The sequence below is a fragment of the Mustela lutreola genome, chromosome 8 (genome assembly GCF_030435805.1).
Source record: "Mustela lutreola isolate mMusLut2 chromosome 8, mMusLut2.pri, whole genome shotgun sequence".
Taxonomy (NCBI): domain Eukaryota; kingdom Metazoa; phylum Chordata; class Mammalia; order Carnivora; family Mustelidae; genus Mustela; species Mustela lutreola.
Genome location: NC_081297.1, coordinates 29395112 through 29420242, shown reverse-complemented (window position 1 = coordinate 29420242; position 25131 = coordinate 29395112). Strand labels below are relative to the sequence as shown.

Genomic DNA, 25131 nt, shown 5'->3' with positions numbered 1-25131 from the left:
TAGCCCGTGATCACTCATGCGAATGGAGCTGTGAAAACATTCTTAGCCCACTTAACTAAGGGCAAGCTTCCCCTATCCACTCTCACTCATGGTGGGAAAATGCAACCGTTCCTTCCAGAACCATGGGAAAGCGACCTCTGCTGACAGAATTCCCGTCCAACCACGTCCAGGTCAGATTGCTCCAGGGGTCATCAGTCAGTAGCCCACGGGAAGAGGAAGACCAATTCAGCTGACCTACAAATCTCACCCTGGCCCTGGCCCAACATTACAACTCACAGACTGTCCCTGAGGTCACAGTTCCTGCTCTGAGACTTGTTCTAATAGCCTCACATGGTGGGAGGCTGTCCAACCCTTGGAGTATAGTCATCAAATCCTTTGGAGACCACTAGTTATCCAAGACTTCCTTTGCTACACTCCTAAAATGCCCAGTGCCATGGGGCCAGATGGAAGAAGCAGCTGCAGCGCAAGAAAGTTGAGAGCCCATCTAGCTGTTGCTACAAGGTCTCTAGATTTAAATGCAAACCAGCCCCTGGCCTGCCCTGTCCTGCATAATGTTTAAAATGTGGCAAGAACCACTGAGGAACTGAACATTTTAATTAATTTTGTTTTAAAAAACTGAAGTAGTGTAAAACGTTTCTGCATTAAGCACAAATGTATCACCTTAATAAGATTTCATTTGACTTTTAATGCTCTATTGCCTAAGATGGTATTGGTCTATTGCCCTGTGTGAGTCTACCCATAAGCACATTGCTGATCTACCTGGTGTTAAGATAACTGATGATTCCATTTAAATGATTTTTTTCCCCTATATACTTCTATACACTGTAATGTGTCTATGTGAATATTTTATACAGACAGCACAAGTTACAGTGATAATTATGTAACTCCTAATTAGTAAGTAAATTAAAATGTGTTTTAATGAAATGTATAATTTACTTTTCTAGCTTATAAGGTAAATATCAAATTTTCAAATTTAAGACAAGAACAATTTAAATCAAATTTTCTATTGATTAAAAAACCAAGTGGAGATATAAAAGCTAGGACTATAATTAGAACAGTAAGGGAAAAAAGGGGCTGGAAGAAATAAAAAATGTCATGATCAATACCAACTGCAATTTTTTGTAGCAGAGAAAAATAAAAAGGCTATTAATTGTATCAATCAAAGATGATAAAGCAGACAATTTAGTAGATAATTAAGCAGATTGTTAAAGGACAATTTCAGCAAAGACACAGTGAATGTGATACAAAATTTCCTTTCAATAATCAAAAGGGAGCAGTGAAATTAGTCTCCTGAAATCAGAATTAAATGACCAACAAAAAAATTTTAAAGGATTAACAAAATCTGAGCTTATAACTTTGGCCAGCTATAAAACATCTCAGATTCTTAAACAATAACAACAAATACACACACACACACACACACACACACACACACACAGAGAGAGAGAGAGATGGTAAAAAAAATTTATATGGAAATTCTGTTGGAAAATTATGAGGAAAAAATTAAAAAAGTATACTGCACAAAAAGTGAAAGATTTTAAATTAAACAACCAAGTAACTGCAGGGAGAAAACAAGATCTTTCTAATAATATCAAAGATAAATAAATTCAAAATTTAAAAAAATCACAAGAAGTTTTCTGTAGTTTTGGATGAGTCATACAATTTAAGAGACATTGCCAAATTAGTACTTTGGGTACATTTTTGTCTCAAAAAGACTTCCAACTTATAAAAAATGTTGTCAATTCATAGCTGAAAAAAACTGAACTCATCGCATAGATACTTTTGAATCTTTTCCATCTGTCAAAGAAGAATTTTCACTAGATATGAAAACATAAAGCTTCTATCATAAAAGTGCTCCAGCTATGTTGAGTCAAAAAATCCAAACTTACTAATCTTTTAAAATAGCAGACTGGTGTTTTTCTCTTAGTGCTTCATTCTACTATTTGATATTAACTTGTAGCTAGTTTCCTAAAGCACAGCCTGAAAACTGTCATGGATATCATTGGTAAACTTGTTTAGTATATACACAAAAATGCAATGAATTACCATCAGTTTATAGAATTGCTGAAAGAAATGGAAAATAATTAATGCAATAATCATGTTTTCTCTGCAAGTAGATCTTTGGTTGGGTCATGGAAAAGTTCTACTAAGATTTACCCTGTAGTTAATGCAAGTTCAAGATTTTCTTTTAACAAAAAGAATCTTGCCAAACACTCAATAAAAACAAAGAAAATAAAAAGGCAGCGTGATTTTTGTTTTCTCAAGAGATATCACACTGCATATGAACAAGCTAAACTGGAAGCTCCAATAAAGGAAAAGCTTATTTATGACCTTGCCAAAGTAGTATGAAAATGTAAATCAAAATTGATACTTTTCATAAATCAAAAATAATGTTTTATATATCTTTCTAACTTGCATCAATATGCAGAAGATCTAATTGAAAGCAAAAGTGTTATATAAATTGTCTTCAAAATCCATAAGAAAAACTTGAAGAACACTTTATGGAGATTTTTAAATTTAGAGTTCATTTTTAATTTTTACAATATCTCTTTGAATTTAATGTTAACAATTCTGAGTTGGCATAAAAGTTAATGAATTTATATAGCTTAAACAGACACAGGTTGGGGCACCTGGGTGGCTCAGTGGGTTAAGGCCTCTGCCTTCGGCTCAGGTCATGGTTTTAGGGTCCTGGGATTGAACCCCACATCAGGCTCTCTGCTCGGCAGGGAGTCTGCTTCCTCTCTCTCTCTGCCTGCCTCTCCCCTACTTGTAATCTCTGTCTGTCAAATAAATAAAAATAAAATCTTAAAAGAAAAATAGACACAGGTTTAAAACTGATAACTTTTGTTTCAAAAAATGACATCAATTTTTCTAAAAAACATTAATTAGTCAATTAAAATGGCAAATATTAAAGGAAAATGGTTTTTGGCACCTGATTAAGTTACTGGAAAACTTAAGTATGTTTGGAACTTTGTTACACAAATCTACTTTCTCAACTATGAATTTTATGAAATCTAAATACAGACCAAGTATTTCAGATGAAAATGTGGCATCTGAATTTAGATCTCCTATAACTCTAACATACCCACAAAATTTTAAGACTCAGTGCAATAAAAAAAAGTCTCACAAATATTTTTATTTGATTACATGTTGAAATGATAGCATTTGGGGTTGAAGGGTTAAGAAAATATATTATTGAAATTAACTTCCCCTGGTTTCTTTTAATTTTTTCAATGTGACTACTAGAAAATGTAAAATTGGCTATGTGGCTCACATTATATTTCTGTTAAACAGTTAGAGACTGACTACTCAAGTAGTCTATTCCCAGAAGCATCAATATCATTGGAAAATCTCTTAGAAACACAGACTCTCGGGCCCCAACCAAAACCTACTGAATAGAATCGAAATTTTATTAAAAATTCCAGGTTTGGCCAAGATGAAGTAATAGAAAACAGATTTTTGCTTTTGTCTGAGACAATAAAAGAAAGGAAGAAGAAAATGTATGTGAAAAAATGGTTTTTAGGAAACAGGACATCAGAAAGTAAATGAGGCAAACCTAGGATTGTCTCATCTTATTGTCTTAAGAGATTTCCTGGCAATGACATAGGAGGAAAAACAGAGGAAGAGCCCAGTGACTTTCTGAGTTGAGGATACAGAACTGAGAGAGTTGGAAGACAAAGAGTTTGGAGGGCAGAAGGGAACTGTACACAGAGAGAACTTCAGAATCCTCAGTCACCCCTGAGAACTTAGCTGAGTACTGATCAGTGCATGTGTGAGTAAACTACCCGTGGCTAGGGGAAAAAATACCTGAAAGGATTAGAGGTAATACTGACTGGTGTTCACACAGGGCCAAGAACAGTACCTGTTTCTACCAAACAGACTAGAAAACCTCATAATTCAGAGGCATTCAGTCCTCAGGAAGATCTTGCCTCTGTAGTGAGGAATAATTAGCCCCACACTGAGCATTAATCCAGTCCCACCTAACAAGACTTAAAAAGCAAGACACAAAAGAATCAACTGTCTCCATCTAATTTAGCTATGTCCCAAAACAAAACTTAAGAATATTTGTATTAATACAAAAATATCCAGCACCCAAGAATATAACATCACAATATCTACAATTCAGTCAAAAAGTTCCAGGCACAGACAGGAAAATTCAATCCCTAATGAGGAGAAATGACAATCAATTGAAACTGACCCAGAATTAAGACAGATAGTAGAATGAGCAGACAAGGATGGGTACTCACAGTTTTAGCAGAGACATGAATATATAAAAACACAAATTCAGTTAATAGAGATGAATCTCCAATGTGTGAGATGAACAGATATTAGATGGAATTAATGACAGGTAGACATCACATACAAAAAAATTAGTGAACTTGAAGACATAGCAGTAGAAACATTCAAAATAAAAAAAATTAAAAAGGAATTTAAAAAAAACAATCAAACAAACAACAAAAAAACCCCACCAGAACATGAATGAGCTGTGGAGACAGCAAAAGCAACTTAATATATATGTAACTGTAGCATTCATTAGGCAGAGAAGGGGCAAAAAATTACTAAAAATTTTCTAAACCTAATAAAAATATAAAGTCCAAAAAGGGAGAGGGAGGGGAGCTTGACTAACCCAAGCACAAGAAACATGAAGAAAACTATACCAAGGCACAGCATAATCAAATTGCTCAAAACCAGCAGTTAAAAAGAAATCTTAAAAGCAAATGGAGAAAAAGAACACACTATAGAGGAATGAAAATAAAGAGGATAGCAGATTTTGTCAAAAACAGCGCAAGGGAGATTCAAATTAAAACCACATTGAGATATCACCTTACACCAGTTAGAATGGCCAAAATTAGCAATACAGGAAACAACATGTGTTGGAGGGGATGTGAAGAATGGGGAACCCTCTTACACTGTTGGTGTAAATGCAAGTCGGTGCAGCCTCTTTGGAGAACAGTGTGGAGATTCCTCAAGAAATTAAAAATAGAACTTCCCTATGACCCTGCCATTGCACTGCTGGGTATTTACCCCAAAGATACAGATGTAGTGAAAAGAAGGGCCATCTGTACCCCAATGTTTATAGCAGCAATGGCCATGGTCACCAAACTGTGGAAAGAACCAAGATGCCCTTCAACGGATGAATGGATAAGGAATATGTGGTCCATATACACTATGGAGTATTATGCCTCCATCAGAAAGGATGAATACCCAACTTTTATAGCAGCATGGACAGGACTGGAAGAGATTATGCTGAATGAAGTAAGTCAAGCAGAGAGAGTCAATTATCATATGGCTTCACTTATTTGTGGAGCATAACAAATAGCATGGAGGACATGGGGAGTTAGAGAGGAGAAGGGAGTTGGGGGAAATTGGAAGGGGAGGTGAACCAGGAGAGACTATGGACTCTGAAAAACAATCTGAGAGGTGTGAAGTGGCAGGGCCGGGGGGTGGGAGGTTGGGGGAACCAGGTGGTGGGTATTAGAGAGGGCACGGATTGCATGGAGCACTGGGTGTGGTGCAAAAATAATGAATACTGTTACGCTGAAAATAAATAAAAAATAAAATTTTAAAATTAAAAAAAAAGAAAAAAAAATAGTGCAAATGCCAAGAAAGTGAAGCAACATCTTTAAAGAATTAAAAAAACAAAACAAAACCAAAAAAAAACCCTGCCAATCTAGAATTCTCTATCCAGCAAAACAGCTTTCAAATATAAAGGCAAATAAGGACTTTATCAGATATATAAAAGCAAAAAGAGCTCATGAGCAGCAGTCCTGCATAAAAAGAAATATTAAAGGAAGCCATTTTGAGCAGAAAAAAAAGACATCTCATACAAATATGGATAAGAAAGGCATGAAGAGCACTGGAAATAGCAATTACTTAACATTGAAATTTTTCATTATTTAAATATCTTTAAAATAGGAGTAACTTCTTAAAACAAAAATAATAATTAATGTGGAGTTAATTACAATATGTAGAAGTAAAGTGCATGGCAACGGTAATATACAGCCGAGATGGAAGCATACTATTGTAAGGTTCTTACATGCGAAGGGGTTTAACCTCATTAAGTGTAGACTATGGTAAGTTAAAGCTCTAGACTGTAAACCCTAAAGCCACCATTAAAATAACAGACCAGAGAGATACAGTATGGTAACCCATCAAAGGAGAGGAAATGGAAACGTGAAAAATACTCAAATAATCCAAAAGAAGGAGCAAACGGGCAAAGAGAATAGAGAATGGGATAAATAGAAAACAGATACTGTTGTATTGCAAACAAAAGCAAGAGCCAATTACACACTGCCTATAAGAAGTGAAACGTAAAGACACAAACAGATTAAAAGGATAGAAGATGACATACAATGATGTCACCCATCCAAAGAAAGCTGAAGAGGTTTTATTAATATTAGGAGATTTTAGAGCAAAGAACATCACCTGGTATAAAAAAGATCATTTGGGGCGCCTGGGTGGCTCAGTGGGTTAAAGCCTCTGCCTCCGGCTCAGGTCATGATCCCGGGGTCCTGGGATTGAGCCCCACATCGGGCTCTCTGCTTGGCAGGGAGCCTGCTTCCCTTCCTCTCTCTCTGCCTGCCTCTCTGCCTACTTGTGATCTGTCAAATAAATAAATAAATAATCTTTAAAAAAAAAAAAAGATCATTTCTTTAAGATAAAGTGACTAGTTCATCAGGAAGATATAACAGCCCTAAACATCTATTCACTTGAACAGCTCTGCTTCCAAATACAGGAAGCAAAACCTGATCAAACAGCAAGGAGAAGGACAAATTCACAAGCACATTCACATACTTCAATACTGCTCTGTCAATATTTTATAAGAGAAAGAAAAATCAGTGAATACATAAGAGATCTGAACGAGATCCTCCAGTGATCAGAATGCATCCTAAAGTCTGAGAAGCACTGTTCTACACTACTCTCAAAGGACAGTCAGTCCATATTCAGGTCAACTTCTGGTAAATTTTTCTTTTTTCTTCCTTCTGATATAACTGGTGCTCTTGTGTCTGACTTCTAGGCTAAACAGGAGTGAGAGTAGGTATTTCTAGGAAAGCTAATCTTGAAAAACAAACCACAGAATTGAGATGGTAGAGGTGAAAAACTCCTAATGTTTTCATCTTAAAAGCTGGAAAAAATATCAGCCCCACCACTTGGATTTAAACTCCTTGAGATTTAAGGGACTCATCTCTAGGACTACACTAAGAGCTACTCTGAAGGATTATGTAGACAATGCTTGGCACGGGGCCCAACACAGAACAATAACACATGCTTTTCCTACCTTTTCCACCACACTGACTAATCTGTATGAACGCTCCTGATGCAAACCTAAGCTTTCCAGCACATCTGCTGGAGTCATCCCGGAAAGGATAGGGAAGGGAATATCTTCACCAGCAAAGCATACCAGTATCTCTATTCTGATCATTGAAAATTCTGAGACACCATTCATCTAGCCAATACTTTTCCTTCTAATCTTAGTGAAGAGCTTTATTTATGGTGGTAATTTACGTTCTTCCAACAGCAGTGGCCTTACATCTCAGAATGGATTAAAGAGAAAGGTTGAGTTGGACACCTTTATTACAAAGTTTCAAATTATGACAACTATATCAGGAGTAAATATGACTAATATAATTTTTTTAAGTCCCATTGCAAAACCTCTATCACTTGTTACTGACTGAAATCAGGAGTGGTAAAAACAGGGACAGAAGTCAGAAGACCCGACTTTCAAGCCAACTTGGCTGTCTGCTTCCTTTATCATCTTGAGTAGAACATTTTTCTTTGTGAGCCTTAATTTTCTCATCTATACAAGAAGGATAAGAAGACAAGCTCTGTTCATCTTATAGAGTATAAAGAAATTTAAAAGGAGATGCATGTGAAACCATAAAATGTACATAGATGCAAAGTATTATTTCCAATGCTCACTGTCATCGGTTCCTTCTATTAATATAGAAGCTTAAGAGGTCATTGCAGGGGGGATAGCTGCTTAACACCAAGCTACTAGTTTTTTCTCCTTTTTAGACTTAAGCACTCAATATGGCGTGACCAACCATGAGTTTTTAAAATTCAATAATCTCCCAAATTACTACTTGGAAGTTTTCTCTGCACGTAATAAAGGAATGTAGCAACAAGAAAAGTTTGAGTAACTTATCCAAGACTATATCATGAAGCCCCGGGAGTTGAGAAATTTTGGCTTACACTGGCCAAACTGCCCCCCCCCACACACAAGAAACCTTACTAGAAAGTTAAGAAAAGAGTGACAACATTATACTTAATAATGCTAGAAAGAAACAAATAGTGGCTGTGCCCTTTGGACAATGCTGCATTAAAACAACAACCACAATCAGTGTTTTCAGTGAGCTGGCCACAAATCTGGAACAATCAATGTCTTCATCAAAAAGTAGGCAAATGCTTGAACTGATTCTCCAAGCCCAACATGGACTCAGGGCACTAAAAACTCCAGCCCTAAACTGATAGTTAATTCTTTTTTTTTTTTTTTTTAAGATTTTTTTATTTATTTGACAGACAGAGATCACAAGTAGGCAGAGGCAGGCAGAGAGAGAGGAAGCTGATAGTTAATTCTTAAATTAATTCTTAGTCCTTAAAAGTTACTACATTAGCATCAAGCTACTCTTCCAGAATCCTCTGTTATACGGGTGACCTTCACTGTGATTAACTACCATGTAGTTACTGGCTCAGTGCACTGGAAAGTAAGTGTGACCTTGGAGCTGGAAGATCGATATTTAAATCTCAATCCCATCACCCACTAGATAAATGATTTTGCCCAGTCATTGTACATCCATGAGCCTTGAAACTCTTCCATAAAATCCAAGTAACATTACCTACCACACATGGTGGTAGTGTTAATGGTGGATATTTATTACGTGAACGTGCCTAGCACAGTGTCCTGCCCAAAATAGTGCTCAGAAATATTTATAAACTGCGATATCTCTTACATTTAAATGACGATTATTCACAATGAGTCATTTTCGTAGTACTTTAACTGAAACTTCAAAGTATTCACTGTTAAGAAGACTTTACTCTTAGCAAGAGCTGTATGTTCTACCAGACTATGAATGGTACTTCAGGAAATAATAATCATAATCATAACAATCCTAGAAAACAAAAATCCTGAGAAGGAAAAATCCTATCATATTGTGCAATCTTTTCATCTTTTAAACTGTCTCCACTTTCTGGTCTATACTGAAACTAAAACATTAAATCCACAGGCAGGCATCCTCCAATTTCCCACACTTGATGAGGATAATGAACTTGGTAAGCCCAATCACAATGGAGGCAACTCTCCCACAGCCCATCAATTCTCCCCCGTTGTTCTAAAAATTGATAACAATGGGGATACCATTTGGAAAATACAAGATGAAACAGAAAAGCCATTCTTAGGAACTATCAGGAATCCCTGAGAACTTGGCAATCAGAGAGGATAAAAAGCTTGGAGGAGAAAAAGGTGTGAGTGATCATTATGTAAACACAGCACTGAATTCTGAAAGCCAACTTCTAGCTGAAATGGGAATTAGTCGAGAAGAACGTGTATACTGGAGACCACAGTTATGCCGGTAGGAAATAGGAGTGGGTTTATCAATGTTACTAGTTCTACAAGGAGATAAGATGGTATTATTTGAACCTAGAACCAGTATCTGTGCTCAGAGTGAAAGTGGGTTTTCCATAGTACGTTTGCAGTTTCCTCTAAGGTATGTGTGTGTGTGTGTGTATAAGAAGCCTTATACACACACACACAGAGACAGAACTAATTTTTCCATGGGGAAAAAAAAAAATACAGAGACAGAACTAATTTTTCCATGTGAAAAAAAAAAATACAGCGCTTTCACTGCCTGCTGTAACCAGCTTGTGTTTATGTCCAACACTCTGAGAATTAAGTACGGCAAAAAATGCCACGTGATGAAAACTTTTAGTTTTTTTAAATAAAGTAATGAGGAAGTTTAAAAAAAAAAAACCACACACACATGTTGGGTTTACATAAATAACCAGCCAAAACATTTTTCTACCATATGATTTTCTTGTCAAGCATATATTTTTCTTTTTCCTGGAAACTCAATGTCAGAAGTCTATGATAATGATGATCATTTTTCAACAGATAATTGGATAATTCTGGGGTCAGAATGAAAAAAAAAATATATAAATCCTACTTAAAAGTCTTATATCAAATTCATTTTTAGGAACAGGATGGAAATAGTCTTAGCATTGCATGAAGTAAATTGTCTCTGTACTTGAGCTCATGGTCTATCAATGTTTCTAAGAATGTAGGTTCTTAACCTTTTTCTTAAGAGCTTTTGAACTTAAAATCCAATGGACTAAAAATTGCAGTCTTAAAGAAAGAAAGAAAGAAAGAAAGAGAGATAGGAAGGAAGGAAAAGCATGTTTACTTCCAAATATTCAACCATGGAATTTCCTCATTCCGGCACACAGTTCAAGGACAGAGTTCTTTCTACTTGCTCCACTATCAAGAGCTACATCTGAAACAGGACATACAGACATAGCCCTAAAGCAGAGTGTGCTTGTCAACAGTTCTTCTTGAGCCCCAGAGTGATTCACTCTAAAGAAGGCTGCCCATTGTCCTCAGAGAATCTTTCTAGAAGAAGGCAGATCCAACTTCCTCTTTGAGCTTCTCCTCTTCTTCAATAGTGGTAGGTTTCCTCCACCTGCCCAGCTGGTATTTTTATGATTAAACATGAGTTTTATCAGAAACACAGACTTGTCATCCTTAAAAGGCGGAAAAGGGGAGATAAAGCCAGGTAGCCCACATCCCACTGGATGGGAAGATGAGACTCCTGAAAGCCTGTACTGTGCAGATATGCTTCTGCTTCGTGAGGAAATTACGCTTTCCTTCAACGGGCCTGAAAGTGAACTACTTCCCTCACCCAGACACAGCTGAGAACAGCAGGACAGAAACCAGAGGCTGTTGGCTGCGATGCCCAGCACCAAGAAGCGGAGGAGAGCCATGGGGCACAGTCCCTCCTGGGTGACAATAAACCTGACAACCAGTTTCTGCAGAGCTTGGCAGAGGGAAAAGAAAGCCTCTTTAGAAATACAGTTGGCAAAACACTGAATATAAAGGATACTCTGAGCAACTGCATAATTGCAGATTTAGAGTAACTGTCTAAACTCGATCCCCATAGTATGTCGTTTATATGTCGGTGGCGCAGGCTAGACCCCCACTGCACATCCTTTAACAAAACGGTTCCTTCTTACTTCTTGTATAGCAGTGATGGAGACAGATGGAGAGGGGACAGCAAACCCAGGAAGATACTGATATGTCCTCTCACTTATCGTGGAAGGTTTATGACTTTGGATAGGAGTTCAAACTCACATACTACCACTTACTGTCTCACGTCATTTGAGGTACTTAACCCCCAGGGTTTTAACTTACAAGATGGTGCCAATGATGAGAGGCATGGCATGTCAAGCCCTCAGCGCAGGGCCTGGCACGTGGTGGACCGAATCCATGATCCTCCCATCAGCAGCTGCCCCACCCCCACCACTGCATCTTCTGTGTCTCCATTACCCCTGGACCATGCACCCAACACAGCACCTCTGACGCTTTCCTTTGCGTTTGGGCTGACAATGCATCTCCAGACTGTAAGCATTGTGAGGGTAAGGGTTCATTCTGTGTTCTCAGTATGAGCATGTGCTTATACCCGCATACGTTTCCATGCACGTGCCCCCCGCGTGTATGCGCACACACACACACACACACACCACTACGAGGTTAACAAATGTTTGCTGAACAAACAAGTGAATGAATGAACAGACTGTTGGGCTACTTTCATTGTTTATTTCTATGTAATTCCAGTTTTAAAACCCTTTTCTCCAGATGTTGTCAGAGACGGTTAACTTCTCTAGGTTAACTGAACCCACTGACCACATCTGAATTCCAACTAAAGCAGCATCCCTCCGTCTGGGTGAGCTACAGTCTGCACTACCACAAGCTCCTCTCTCAGCGCTGTAGACAGATTCCCATATCTAACTCCTGTAGATTGGACTCCCAGAACTGTGCTCTTTTTTTTTTAATTGGGGAGTTCTAGAACCAAACTCCATTTTGGCACAGGTAAGCATCCTTTCACTTGTTTTCGGAATTTTTAAAAAGGAGAGCAAGAAGAAATGCAAATGAAGCCATTCGCATACACACACACACACACACACACACACACACACACACACACACGATTTCAGAGAAAGAGCAATTTCCCTGCAGTGAGGACCAGGTGGAAGGACTCCAGAACTCACAGCAAACACCATCAAGCAGGAGCAACATCTGGCAAGGATGTTATCCCTGAAGCTCTGGCTCAAGGCAGGGCAAGAACATCCTTTCCGGCTGCCTCCCAACAGCCAACCCGCTCCTTTCCTTGCTCTGAAGATACCCCTCCTCGTTCACAGCTTTAGAGAGAAAACTAAAGGTTCCCAAATCCAGGATCCCCTCACACTTCCTCTCCAGTATCTTTTCATGGACACAGAATTACTGCTTGGAAACACCCCTGAGGAGCCTCTAGAACAAGAGGCCCTGCACATTCTTAATACGCCCATGACTTATACATAAGCTACTCTGGCCACAAAGCCCAAAATACCTTCCAAGATCCTTCAGAAATATAATTTTGGGGGGGAAAAAGTAAACATTAATTCTGCTCTGTGTAGGAACAATTTCCATCTGCAAGGGAAAGGTTATCCAAAAACAAGCCTATGTTTCAGTTACTTTCAAGGTCCTGCCATGGGTAAGAAAAGCCAAAATAAATTTCAAACCATTTTCCCCAAAGTTCTGGCCTTTGAAATGCCCCGACCTGACCAGTTTCAAAACTGGTGTTTCCAAGTTTCAGTTCCAAAGAACCATTTTTCTTAAAGGGAAAGTTTTCTCTAAATAAAAGCTGTGACTGAGGGCACCTGGGTGACTCAGTGGGTTAAACCTCTGCCTTCAGCTCAGATCATGATCTCAGGGTCCTGGGATCGAGTCCTTCATTGGGCTCTCTGCTCAGCAGGGAGCCTGCTTCCCCCCTTCTCTCTCTGCCTACTTGTGATCTCTCTGTGTCAAATAAATAAATAAAATCTTAAAAAAAAAAAAAAAAGCTGTGACTGAGTCTATTCTGAGTCTATTTAATGTGATTATTACACCTGACGCAGGTGACAGCCAAAGGGGACTGGCTCTCGACAAGGCAGAAGAAAGAGCCTGCGAATGGCCAAGAACAAATGAGGAAGAAGGGATTGCCCACTCAAGAAGCACGATCGAAAAGGGGGAGGAAGCATTGTACCTCTGAACACTGCTTAGAGAGTCAGTCCTTAAAGGTCTCCTCACAAGGAGAAAGCAATTCTGTAGCCATGCAGTCATGAAGGTTCACTAGACTTACTGTGGTCATCATTTAATCCATCCAAATACCAAATCGTTATGCCGTACACCTGAAAGTAAGGTAGTGTTGTGCGCCAATTATACCTAAATAAAAAACTGAGGTGGGGGAGAGGCCAGGAGAAGAGAGCAAGAAAGAGCAGGGCTGCCCCCAGAGAGACAAAGACATGCATCAGAAGCCCAGGGCAGGGCGCCTGGGTGGCTCAGTGGGTTAAGCCGCTGCCTTCGGCTCGGGTCATGATCTCAGGGTCCTGGGATCGAGTCCCGCGTAGGGCTCTCTGCTCAGCAGGGAGCCTGCTTCCCTTCCTCTCTCTCTACCTGCCTCTCCGTCTGCTTGTGATTTCTCTCTGTCAAATAAATAAATAAGATCTTTAAAAAAAAAAAAAAAAAAAAAGGGGCGCCTGGGTGGCTCAGTGGATTAAGCCGCTGCCTTCAGCTCAGGTCATGATCTCAGGGTCCTGGGATCGAGTCCCGCGTCGGGCTCTCTGCTCAGCAGGAAGCCTGCTTCTCTCTCTCTCTGCCTGCCTCTCTGTCTGCTGTGATCTCTCTCTATCAAATAAATAAAATCTTTAAAAAAAAAAAAAAAAAAAAAAAAGAAGCCCAGGGCAGTGAAGACACAGAAGACATCCTGATGAGCAGGACGAAAAGCTGACAGAAGTCATCAGAAGGGATAGCCTACCCGGTGTCAAAGAGCAGGCTGGCTGGTGGGGGAAGCAATTAAACACCAATGACAGATGGAGATAAGGGCATCCAAGGCGAAGTGTCCCTAAGACACTTGAAACCGAGGCCTGTGGGGAGATGGCTGGGCAGCCACCAGGAGCAGGAGCGGGAGAGGTAGCGTGTCAAAGAGGAAACACAGGGTCCCAGGATGAGAAGGGAGGGGCCGAAGTCCGGGGGTTGGATGACGGCTATGGGGATGTGCGTGGGGGACAGGCCCGGGGCACCAGAAACACTAGAGAAGTCCTGTGACCAAAGGAGATGCCTTCGGCAGCCCAGCACCTCTCCTCCTCCAGGGAGAGAGTCATTTCTAACCTCTAGGGAGCCCCGTGGTGAAGGGGCAACATGGGCCCCGTGACCAAGGCTGCTGGCTCGTCTTCCAATAGTTCCCCCGGTGGAAAAGACCAGACATGTGAATTCTGAGCATCTATCTGTATCTGGAATCTGCCGGGACCAGTGTAGCACTCCACCCCCTTAAACAGGAATAACCACTTGGGCACTGTCATCTTCTGAAAGGAGTGGAGCTGGCAGAAGACAGATAATGGGTCCAAACCGAGCTCTTGGAATTGCCCATGCAAACGACAGTAAAACCCACTGAAAGCTGAAACACTGCACAGTTCAAGTACGGCTGTGAAAAGAGACCAAGTAAGAGACACGAGGATGTGTAAATGGAGCACAGAGGGAATTAAGGGCTTAGGACCGTGGGTCTAACTCAACAACTACAGGTCGTCCGGGGATCTGAGGCAGCAGTGGTTTCCAGGGCAAAAGCCCCGAAGAGTTAGAGGGGCTTCAGGCTGGGTTTTATACACATCCAAGTGAATATGGCTTATTTTATAACCTTTTATAGAACAAAGGGATTGCAGCTGACCGATCCTAATAAAAGGCTGTGATTTATGCTGCTGCTCCTAGAGAGCATTCATCCACTTCCGTGCACAGTGATTAGGAGGGCAGAAGGCTTCTGAGGCCGGGACAGAAGTTCAGGGCACAGACACAAGGCCTTGTGTCTCTGGCACTTGACTCCCAACAGGATTACACGAAAAGGTGCAGCCTCCCACCAAAGCCCACACCCGGCATGGGTCTAGTCTGCGGTTTCTGAACTGTGAATCCAGCCAGGGCTGGGCTCAAGCCCTTCCTCATCTTTAAGTGTTCTCCAGGCCTGTCACACAGTAAACACTCAACAGAAGATTTGCTGAATTAAACCAAAGAGCCAGGTCTTGGATAAGTAACAGCTTCTGCATGCGAAACTCAAGTTTTGTCATGGATAAGATAAGGGATGTGGGCAAAACACCATCCGGTTCTGGCCAGTGCAAAACAACCCAATCTTCTGAACACAAAAAAAGCACTTGTCTGAACACACAGTCTTTTTTATATACTTCATGCAAAAAAAAAAAAAAAAAAAAAAAAAGGAAGTAGTTAAACCTGATTTACATGTCTAATTGAAAAAACATTTTTGATATTAGACCCATCCCTTTGTTAATCAACAAAACACAAAAGCTGTGTGGGTTTTCAGTAAGAAAAACTATACATACTGGTGATCCCTGAAGAAATTTATTCAGAAAAAATGTTAATTCTGACATTTTCTTTTAAGCCTTCTCCCATGAAGGGCTGTATCTAGAATAACATTGACTTTGCAGAAACAGATAAGACTATTGACAATGGCTAGAGTTTAACAAAGGTGTCTGGATTTTTACCTTCCTTGGTTACTGCACAAAAGCAGCAAATGTAAGTACAGTTGCCCCAGCAGCTGGCAAGTTCTCTCCCATACACGAAGAAGTTGTGAAACAGCTGGGGAATGCAAGATGCTTTTGAACAAGCTGCTATGTGATCCAAAATAACGCCAGCCTGTTCATCTTCCCGTACAATGGAAGCGACAGCCCAGGGCATGCCCTGCAGCTGCTTCTTTCTTTGCAGCAGGGGCCCAACAAGTGGCTACAAATGGAGTGAGACGCACAAAAGCGGAAACCTTGCTCCTAACCCTTTGCGTGCTGTCACTGGGTTACGCATGCAGCTCTTTTTCCAGTGTGGGAGAAAGCTGCATTTTATACCCAAATGTAAAACCTCTCTGATGTTTTAAATGGAACCCTTCCCTGTACTCCAGACCCATGCGCCACTTCTTGCTGACAACTTTCCCAAAAGGGTGGTGTTTGATGACATTATAGGGTTTCTGTGCTTTTGCCCATGACTGATTGTTTGAAAGAGAAATGCACAAGAAAAATCCACAGCTACAAATTAGCAATGTTAAAAAGGTCTTTCCAAAACAAGCTGGCATGAAAAAGGATTGCTCCACTTGTATCTGCTAAGTTTAAAGCATTCTGGCTTTATAACACAGGAACTAGCTCTACTGGTTGTCTACTGGTCATTGAGCCTGAGCATGGCCTGACTTTGTATCCACTTTCAAGCTACAGTCTAGCCATTTTCCAATCAAATGGTATCTCAAACTCTCCTCCCCTTTCCACCAATCTGGTGGCTCACCTTTAAACAGACTCCAGAGAAATATTCTGTTTTCCAGAGAAATGTTCGCTCTTGCCAAGGCTGGGCCAGCACAAGTTCCACAGAAGCGGTATTTTTCTTATTTTTCTTCAGGGTTACAAACAGCTAGTGGATGAACAAAGAGAATCCTTGCTTCTTCACACCAGTGTGTCTGGTTTTGAGTGGTTTTTTGTTTTTTTTTTTCTTTAAGTCCTGTCATCCTGGCCATTAGGGTTACAGGCTTCAAATTTAAAGTAAAGATAAATGGCTAGAGGACTGGCCACAAAATTATACAGCGGTAAAATTAGGAAGAAAGCCCTACAGTTCCGGAGCCCCTGGTAAATTCCTTGGGCAACTAGACAGAATTTTCCATCATGACCAGCCCTGCCCCCCAACCACTGATTCCAAAAGAGGAGTCACTCACTGCATTGCACAGCAGTGTTAACTAAGAAGAAGAGCAAGTTCAAGGCAAAGAATCACCAACTATTTTACCTCTTTGGAGGAGACAAGGGAAGAAAGAAAGAATCTGTTCTTAAACACCATGGTTAATACTTGGTGTTTGTTGGATAGCTACCACAGGCTAGACTCTGTGCTACTAAGTACTTTTTATGGATTATCAAATTTATCCCTTATAGCTTCAAATCAGGAGGTGCTATTATTATCCCTGTGCTAGAGGAGGAAAACAAAGTTCAGAGAGGCTGAGCAACTTGCCCAATATTACAGAGCTATAAATGGTAAAGGTGGCATTTCAAGCCTGCCATTGTGGCTTCAGATGCTTGCCCTTAACCATCGTGCCTGTCTCCACAGCTGGCACTGCCCTGGGATGTTCTGAGTCACAGGATGTCAGTCCAGAGTTTAAAACAACATCTTTCTTAAAGGCAATCCATCTTAAGTATATTCAAGACAATACCAATAGCCCCTATTACGAGCTCAGTGATGCATACATGTGCACAGATAAAATCATGTTGTTAGATGCCGAAAAGGCATCTGAGTTTCAACTCATTAAGCAGTTAATCAAGGTTGGCCATATTTCCAAGGCACACTTGATGTTACACGCGTAGCCAGCACCGCCACCCAGTCACACCACTTAAACAGAGTAGGAACTGCAGCTCCTTTCAACGGGGAAGGCAAACAGAGATTCATGCCATGTAGAGTTCCTACCACAGGCCCACCTGCCTCAGGAGACACAACAGAGAGGACCGCTATTTCTGACTCTCTTTGGAGTTGCCAGAAAATTCTAAGCATCTTTGGAAGAAGCCTTGGTTGTCGCCATACACCTTCAACTTGAAAAGTTGGTTTCGTTTTGGTACTTGGTCCTAACAAAAGCCAGCAAGCTGTAGAAAGTCCGCCTAACCCCAATGCCTAACATCACCAAATCCCAACCTGGGCTTAGAGCACATACGGTGACTCTTGAATCAGGTATCAGCCTTTGTCAAAGACACAGGGATGAGCAAACAGCACTCTTTAGAGCAAGCCAGACTCTCTACGCTTCAGTTTACTCATCTGTTAAAAAAAAAAAAAAAAAAAAAAAAACGCCTGGGTGGGAAATGGTGAAGATCCTTCCAAAGTGTGTGTGAAGAGTCTCTCATCCGCCAGGCACTTTATTAAAAAACCAGTTCCTGCCCTTTCCTCGCCGCAGAAGGGAGTGGAGGCAGATAAGAAAGCATATGGATTCTATCCACTGATCACTGGGGGACGGTTTCACATCGGAGCAGAGTGCCCTGGGTTTTTCTTAGCAGCACCTCTGGTCTCGCATCCAGAGCCCTGAACGTCTTGTGCGCGGTGGAGATGTTGCCCAGGCCACTTCAGTGACCGGACTTGTGCGCAAGCTGGGTTTGCCTAAGTTCCCACAACCTCCGGGAAAACAGGGAACTCTCTTAATTCCCACAGCCATCCTTCTCCCCTATCGCACGAGGAACTTCCTGGTGCAATAAACTGTCAGACTTCAACAGAGCTGTAATGCCTTCGCCAGTAGCGCTTAACCCCGCACCTGACCCAGACTGCGGCCTGGACTGGAGTCTCCCGGCCGCTAACTCACAGTAATGCCATTACCGCCTTCTGGAGCACCGCTCAGGGTGCCGGCGGGTGCCGGCGGTCCCCCGGGGTCTAAACCACTCCCTTCCGGGAGCCCGCACGCCACCCGAGGCTGCAGGGAGGGGCGTGGACTGGCGGGCTGGCCGGGCGCGCCGCGCGGGGACTTCAAACCCGCGCGGGCCCTACGGAGGCGCGACCCTGGCACCCGAGGAAGGGCGCGGGAGCCGCGGCAGCTCTTGCCACTCGCCCGTGCAGTCCGGAGAGGAAACAGGCAGTGTCGCAGTTCTGAACACTGGCGTGCACCTCCGCGGGTCACCCCCTTCCCCGCCCCTCCTACCAGCGTAACGGGCCGGGGAGCTAACTTCCCGAAACTCTACAGAGGGAAATCCTGACCCGGCCCGCACCTCGGGGCGGGCGCGCGCCAGGGCGCGCCGGGGACGGAAGTGGGTGGGAGCAGTGGCCGCGCCGCGCCTTTGTTACCGCTCCGGGACCCCGCGGGCCGCCGGGAGCACCCGGTCGCAGCCGCCCGGCAATCGGCCGCCGGCTACCAGGTTCCCGTCGCCGCCCGGAGCAGGACCGCCCAGAGCTGGAGTAAAAGTGGCTCCACCTCCGGCCCCTGAGAAGGGCGCGCAGCTGCGTGTCCTAGTGTCTGCCGGCCTTAGTCTACGCTGCCGTTCCCTGCCCTGGGGCCACCGCGCGGAGGGACGTTCCTCACCTTCCGGAGCTTTCCCCCAGACCTCTAGGTGACAGAATCGCCGCTTCCCGACGGACAGCGGCGCGGCAGCCCCCGCTTCTCAAAAGCGCCACGGCCACTCCCTGCTTCCTTTCACAGAGCGAGGATCGGGTCCCCCCTCTCGGGATGATTCACTATGCTCCTTACCTGGAGGCTCTCGAACAAGTCCCCTCCCCTCCGCTGGCCCGCGCAGCGATCGGGAGCTGGCGCCCTCTGCCGGGCCACCAGCGGGAGCACCGAGAAACCGAAGGGACTGAAGAGCAGGACAGAGGGTCGGAACCTGAAGCCCACTCGAGCGCAGGAGCCCCGCACCTACCGCCGATGGACATCGCGTCCCGAGCACTGGCCTGCGCGCCGGGGCAGTCTTGGCCGCCGTAGCAGTGCTGAGGCCAGACCCCGGGGGAAGAGGACCAGAGCTGTCCTCGAGCCCCCCGGCCACTGGGCGCGTCCAGAGTCCCCCACTTGCGGGCCAGCCGGTTCAGCCCCGCCCCCGGGGATGTCCCTAAGAAACCACTATGAATAGCGTCTGCACATTTAGTTTTAAAGCACCGGAATGGCAGCTTTACCGAGTGAAAACAAAGTTTGGGTCTTGTATCTCAGTAGCCATCTCCTGCTCAAATTAAAGAGGCGGAGGGAAGGGCGGGGGCCCGTCACACCCCCAGGGTCCTAGTTCTAGGAAGTGGTTTGGGGTGAGCTCCAGGCGTATCCGCAGCCCCGGGCCACCAGGGTTCTTGGGTGCCAGTGGAGCCCTGGGTCTGGCTTGGGGCTGGAGGCCGGCGCCGCCGTGTCATTCACCCAGCCGGGAGGAGTGGCTGTCCGAATGACTCGCGCTTTCGCCAGAGTCAACACACTCGCAGCAGGTTAGCCTCTCACCCTCCCTTTGTTCCCCCCGGTCCTGAGTGAAACTTTGCAGGGGGACTAAGAGGAGGGGCAGAGGAAAACTACACGCGGGGCCCCGCGTCCCACCACGGGGCGCCTGCACACTCACACCCCAACTTCCCAAGCCCACTCACCGGTTCGGCTCGCCGGCCGCGGTCGCCCACCTGCCAGGCGGGCCCCCCCACCCAGCACAAAGTTCTCGGCAGCGACTAAGGTGGCGGTCGCTCCGCGGCAGCGCCGGGCGGGGAGGCGCACACCGGCGCGGGACCTCGGGGACGGCGGCACCGTCCCCACACCAGCTGGCTCTCCGCGAGGGGCCCGGCGAGTCGACTCGCCGCTGCAGCCGGAGCAGAGCAAGTTGCGAGGCAGGTCAGGGCCGACCGGGAGCTTCTGTTCCCGAGCGTGGGCGCGCAAGTCGCGGCGGGGCGAGCGGGCGCTGGGTATTACTTGTAGGGCCCCCGGGTGTCGGCCGCCGGGCTCTCTGAGTGGCTCGGACGGCGCGCCAGGCCGGCTGGGCGGCACAACCCACCCCTTCGGCGCGTACCCGCCCCGGCCCTGCCCCGGGGACGCGCCCACGCGCACGCGCCTGGCGGCTCCGGGGCTCCCGGGACTCTCGCTGGGCTCTAGCCCTGCTACCCGGAGGCCCGGAGGGGCCCCGCTTACCTAGAGACCCGGAGCGGTCGCTCTGAGTTTGAACCGTTCGCGGTATAAAACCCACCAACGCGTGCGAACGTTGCTGTCCCCAGAACTCTGGGCCAGTTGTCAAGGAGACCGCCCTTGGTGACCCAGTCACAACTGTGCAGAAATCTTGTCACAACCCCCACCCCGCCCCCGCAAAAGGCTCCCCGGGACAGGGGACCATGCCCTATCTCAGTGGTTCTCACACTCTACACTTCAGCCAATCACAGTCCCCAGAGATTTGTTAAAACAGGGCTGGTCCTTGCCTCCCCCACCTCACTCCTCCTCCTCCCTTCTCTGATTGTTTTAGCCTAACGGGCACCGGAGAATTTGCGTTTCTAACAGGTTCCCAGGTGATGCTGAGGCGGTTGTGAATATCAGGTCAGTTGAAGTTTGTCAAGTACTTGGTAATCAGCAAAGCAGTAGATAGACACATTTATACTTGTTAAATCTACTTGTGCAATTTATCGGTTTCAGTAGCTAGCACTCACATTTCATTTCGTTCCAACCCTGGCTTCTTTCCCTCCAAATGCTAGATTCTTATTTTTCCTCTTGGGTATGCACTGAGCTTTTGTGTGTCCCAGCCCCCATCACAAAAGCAGAAGGCGAGTATATTACTTTGCTGGGTGGGCCATAACAACACACCAACCACAGTCTGGGTGCCCTAAACAACAGAAATTTATTTACTTACAGTTCTGGAGACCAGAAGCCCAAAATCAAGATGTCAGCATGATTATTGCTTCTGGAGCCTCTCTTCTTAGCTTGTAGATGGCCATCATCTCTTATAAAGACACCAATTGTGTTGGATTTTTGGACCCACCTAGATGACCCCATTTTAATTTACTTTCCTCTTTAAAGACCCCATCTCTAAACATAGCCACATTCTGAGGTGCTGGGAGTTAGGACTTCAACAGATGAATTTTGAGGGGATACAACTCAGCTGGTAACAGGGAGCTTCACTGACCCGAAGAGCCTAGAACAGAAACTGAGCTTCTGCCTTCTATCCCTGGCCCTCCATGTAGGCTGGCCTGTGGATTCCTATTGCCGTAACTACACAACTGGAAGGACTTAAAACCTGGTAAAGAAACCATTCTCTCAACAGAGCATAGGGTCCTCCCGAAGATAACACCCAAAGTCCAAAATGAATATTGGGAAGCTATCAGGGATCTGGGACCCCCACCCAGCAAACATTTCAGAATTAGCCCTTTACTTTTTGCTCATGACTAGGTCCATGTCACCCTTATCTTTGTTCTGCTTTGTTGGGGCTGTGACCTCCACCTAGTACCCGTGTCATCTCCAGAAGTCTCCAGAAGGAAGGACTGTATTCAATAAAAATATTAAAGACTCTTCATTCTTCCTGCTATCTGTGAGAGCTCTGGCAGCACTTACAGCTGGAGAAGACAGGAAGGAAGGAAGGAAGGAAGGACAGACAAGGGCTGTCTGCACTGTTCCCACACTAACCAGATTCATCGGAAAGACTGATTTCCAGCAAATCAGTAATTGTCCTGAATTTGGAGCCCCCCCCCCCCCCCGCAGTCTTCTTCTGATTCTGCCCTACTTCATATCTTTGCCTTGTGGCTTTGTCTAACACCAGGCCAGACTTTCCCAAGCCCCAGAGCCAAATGGCTATTAGAACACCATAGCACTCCAAACTCAGTATGTCCGTCATTGAACTCTTCCCCGAGCCATGTCCTCCTCCTGCACAGACTCGCCATCTGAGTGAATGACTCAAACACAACTCCATTCATGCCATCCAGAAACCTGGGAGCCCTCCAAGATGGAACCTGCTTGAATCCACCTGCTACTGTGTCCTTAATGTTCTTAAGAGACCAACCCTATTCATTCCTACCACCATTGCCTCAGCCAAGCCCTTTTGAACGATTTCTCTTCTGGTGTTTGACTCTCTTCTCCACTTGGCTTCTTAGCCAGCATCCTCTCTACTCCGTCTTCAACCATCTTTCAAAAACAGAAACCTGGTGGGACGCCTGGGTGGCTCAGTTGGTTAAGCAGCTGCCTTCGGCTCAGGTCATGATCCCAGCGTCCTGGGATCGAGTCCCACATCGGGCTCCTTGCTGAGCAGGGAGCCTGCTTCTCCCTCTGCCTCTGCCTGCCATTCTGTCTGCCTGTGCTCGCTCTCTCCCCACCCTCTCTCTGATAAATAAATAAAAAATCTTTATAAAAAAAAAAAAAACAGAAACCTGGTTATCCTCTGCCCTTCTTAAAACTTCTCAATGGATTCCCTTTATGTTTCAGGAGAAAACTCAAGCTTCTTTGCTCACCTCCCTCCAGAGGTTCATCTTCAATCATTTGCCCATGGGTGCCCTTTCCTGTAGCCAGGGACCAGTCACAGGGCCCTGCAGCTTCATGAGGTCCTATGCTTTTGGAACACAAATACTTAGGACATTCTTGGTCTAGAGAGAAGATGTCATTCAGCCCTCTCTGAATTAAGAGCCCCCTTGCTTCTCTCACAGCACCCCATGTGGGGTTCAGGCATAGCTCTTAGAACACTGGGGCAAGATTATTGGGTCACTTCTCTGTGTCCTCCATTAAACCATGAGCTCCTGGAGGACAAGACCTCGTCCATTTTTTGTAGGTTTGAAGTCTAGATTGGACTTGATGCTTGGAAAAAAAAAAAAAAAAGTTTGCTTTAAGCAATGAATTAATTCTTGGGAATTCAGAGGATCTGTCAAACTTAACATTTGTTAAGTTTGTTAAGCTAGAGCAATCTTCTCTTTTCTGATAATATTTGGTGAACACTCTTAAGTCATCCCCTGTTTGAATTATTAATTTATCCTTTAGAATCTCAAATTAATTTCTATGCTTCCTTTTTTTTTTAATTTAATTTTATTTTTTCAGTGTTCCAAGATTCATTGTTTATGCACCACTTCTATGCTATGCTTCCTTAATACTTAGGATTCTCTAGGGTTTTTCAAACTGCTGGTCAGGAGATCAGTTTTGTGGATAAAGATGAGTACCTTTGTTTTATGAAATCAAATTAGAATTGACTCAGTCCAGTGTATCCTATATAGTAAATATTATTTTCATGAAACTTTTATTTTGGTTAACTGTATTTGCAAGGTGTGTGTGTGCGTGTGTGTGTGTGTGTGTGTGTGTGTGTACGGGGTTGTAGTATCATAATTTATTCCCAAAAAACTGGTACAACACTCCCTTAGGAAGTGTTGGATCTGTGTTCATCAGAGGACACATTTATGGAGACACTAGAGAAGGTGGAGTTAAGCAGAGAACATATTCTGGTAAGATATTCTGAGCCACTCTTTTAATCAAGGAATTGGCAGAGTGGAGAGCAAAACACTGTCCTCCCTCTGCACACAGTAGGTGCCTCTTAAATGCTTTTATTGACTGGTGCATGCGTGGAGATGGGCGAAACTGTGCAAGATGTGCGTGGGAAGTTCTTTTGGCTGGAGTCTTACAGAGAGTAAGAAAAAATGAGATCAGTGTCACAGAGAAGAGAGGAGAGGCCTGGTTTGTCGCCAGACATTGCTGGTGTTCCCTGAGGTTTCCAAACATGAGCAAGAGGTACTATGACATGGGATTTCCTAACCTGGTTTCCATCCTGAATGTTCCCAAATCAGAAGTATGTAATTAACTGAGCCTTTGCTGAAATAAAAGTACCAATTTCTCTGTGCTCGAGTTGGAAATATAAGAAGCCTGGAGTGATTTGCAGGGGCTCAAAGCAATGTGTTCGGTTCAAGAGTCAGATTTTCTCATCTTGATAGCCCACTAGCCTAGAAAGCCTATTGAGAGAGGGCAGAAATGAGATAGGATTATGTAACAAAGGAAAATAACAAATGGCCCTTCTAAAACTATAAACTTGAGAGTTATGCCAAGTATTTCCATCCATTTTGAATGCCTTTAACCAAGGAACCGAGATCCAGCCCACAAATATTTAGAAGGCAATGTTCTCACTCCCTGGTCTAAAGTTTAGAATCTATAAAAGAAGGTTGCCATGTAAATAAAGAATACATATTCCTACTCGGTTTTTTTTTTCATTGCTTAAGTCATTCTAGCCCGAGTAGTATAATATATGTGCTGCCGAAGCGAGCACTAGCCCGAGTAGTATAGAAGAATAAAAATTTGGGTCAGGGGAAGATAGAAAAGATTTTTAAAAGGAGAGACAAAGAGGGTAAACCAGAGAAAGCCAAAATTATAATTAAGAAGAAATTCTAGAGGACAACTCTCTACTCTCTCGTTTCTAAGTAGAAATACACTTGGCCATGAACATTATAGAATTATATTT

At 43.8% G+C, this 25131-nt stretch overlaps 1 protein-coding gene across 3 annotated transcripts in view; it reads right to left on the bottom strand.

The window, feature by feature from the left end:
* SVIL (supervillin) overlaps window positions 1–20877 on the bottom strand; it is a 228422-nt gene extending 207545 nt beyond the window's left edge. Inside the window, exon 1 of one of the 3 annotated variants that reach the window (XM_059184181.1) lies at window positions 20859–20877. The gene's annotated coding sequence lies outside the window, so the exon portion shown is untranslated. Of the gene's footprint in view, window positions 1–19298; window positions 19447–20329; window positions 20715–20858 lie in introns of those variants that run through there. The other 2 variants (XM_059184179.1, XM_059184180.1) reach the window with 2 other exon arrangements.
* Between the last annotated feature and the right edge of the window lie 4254 nt (window positions 20878–25131).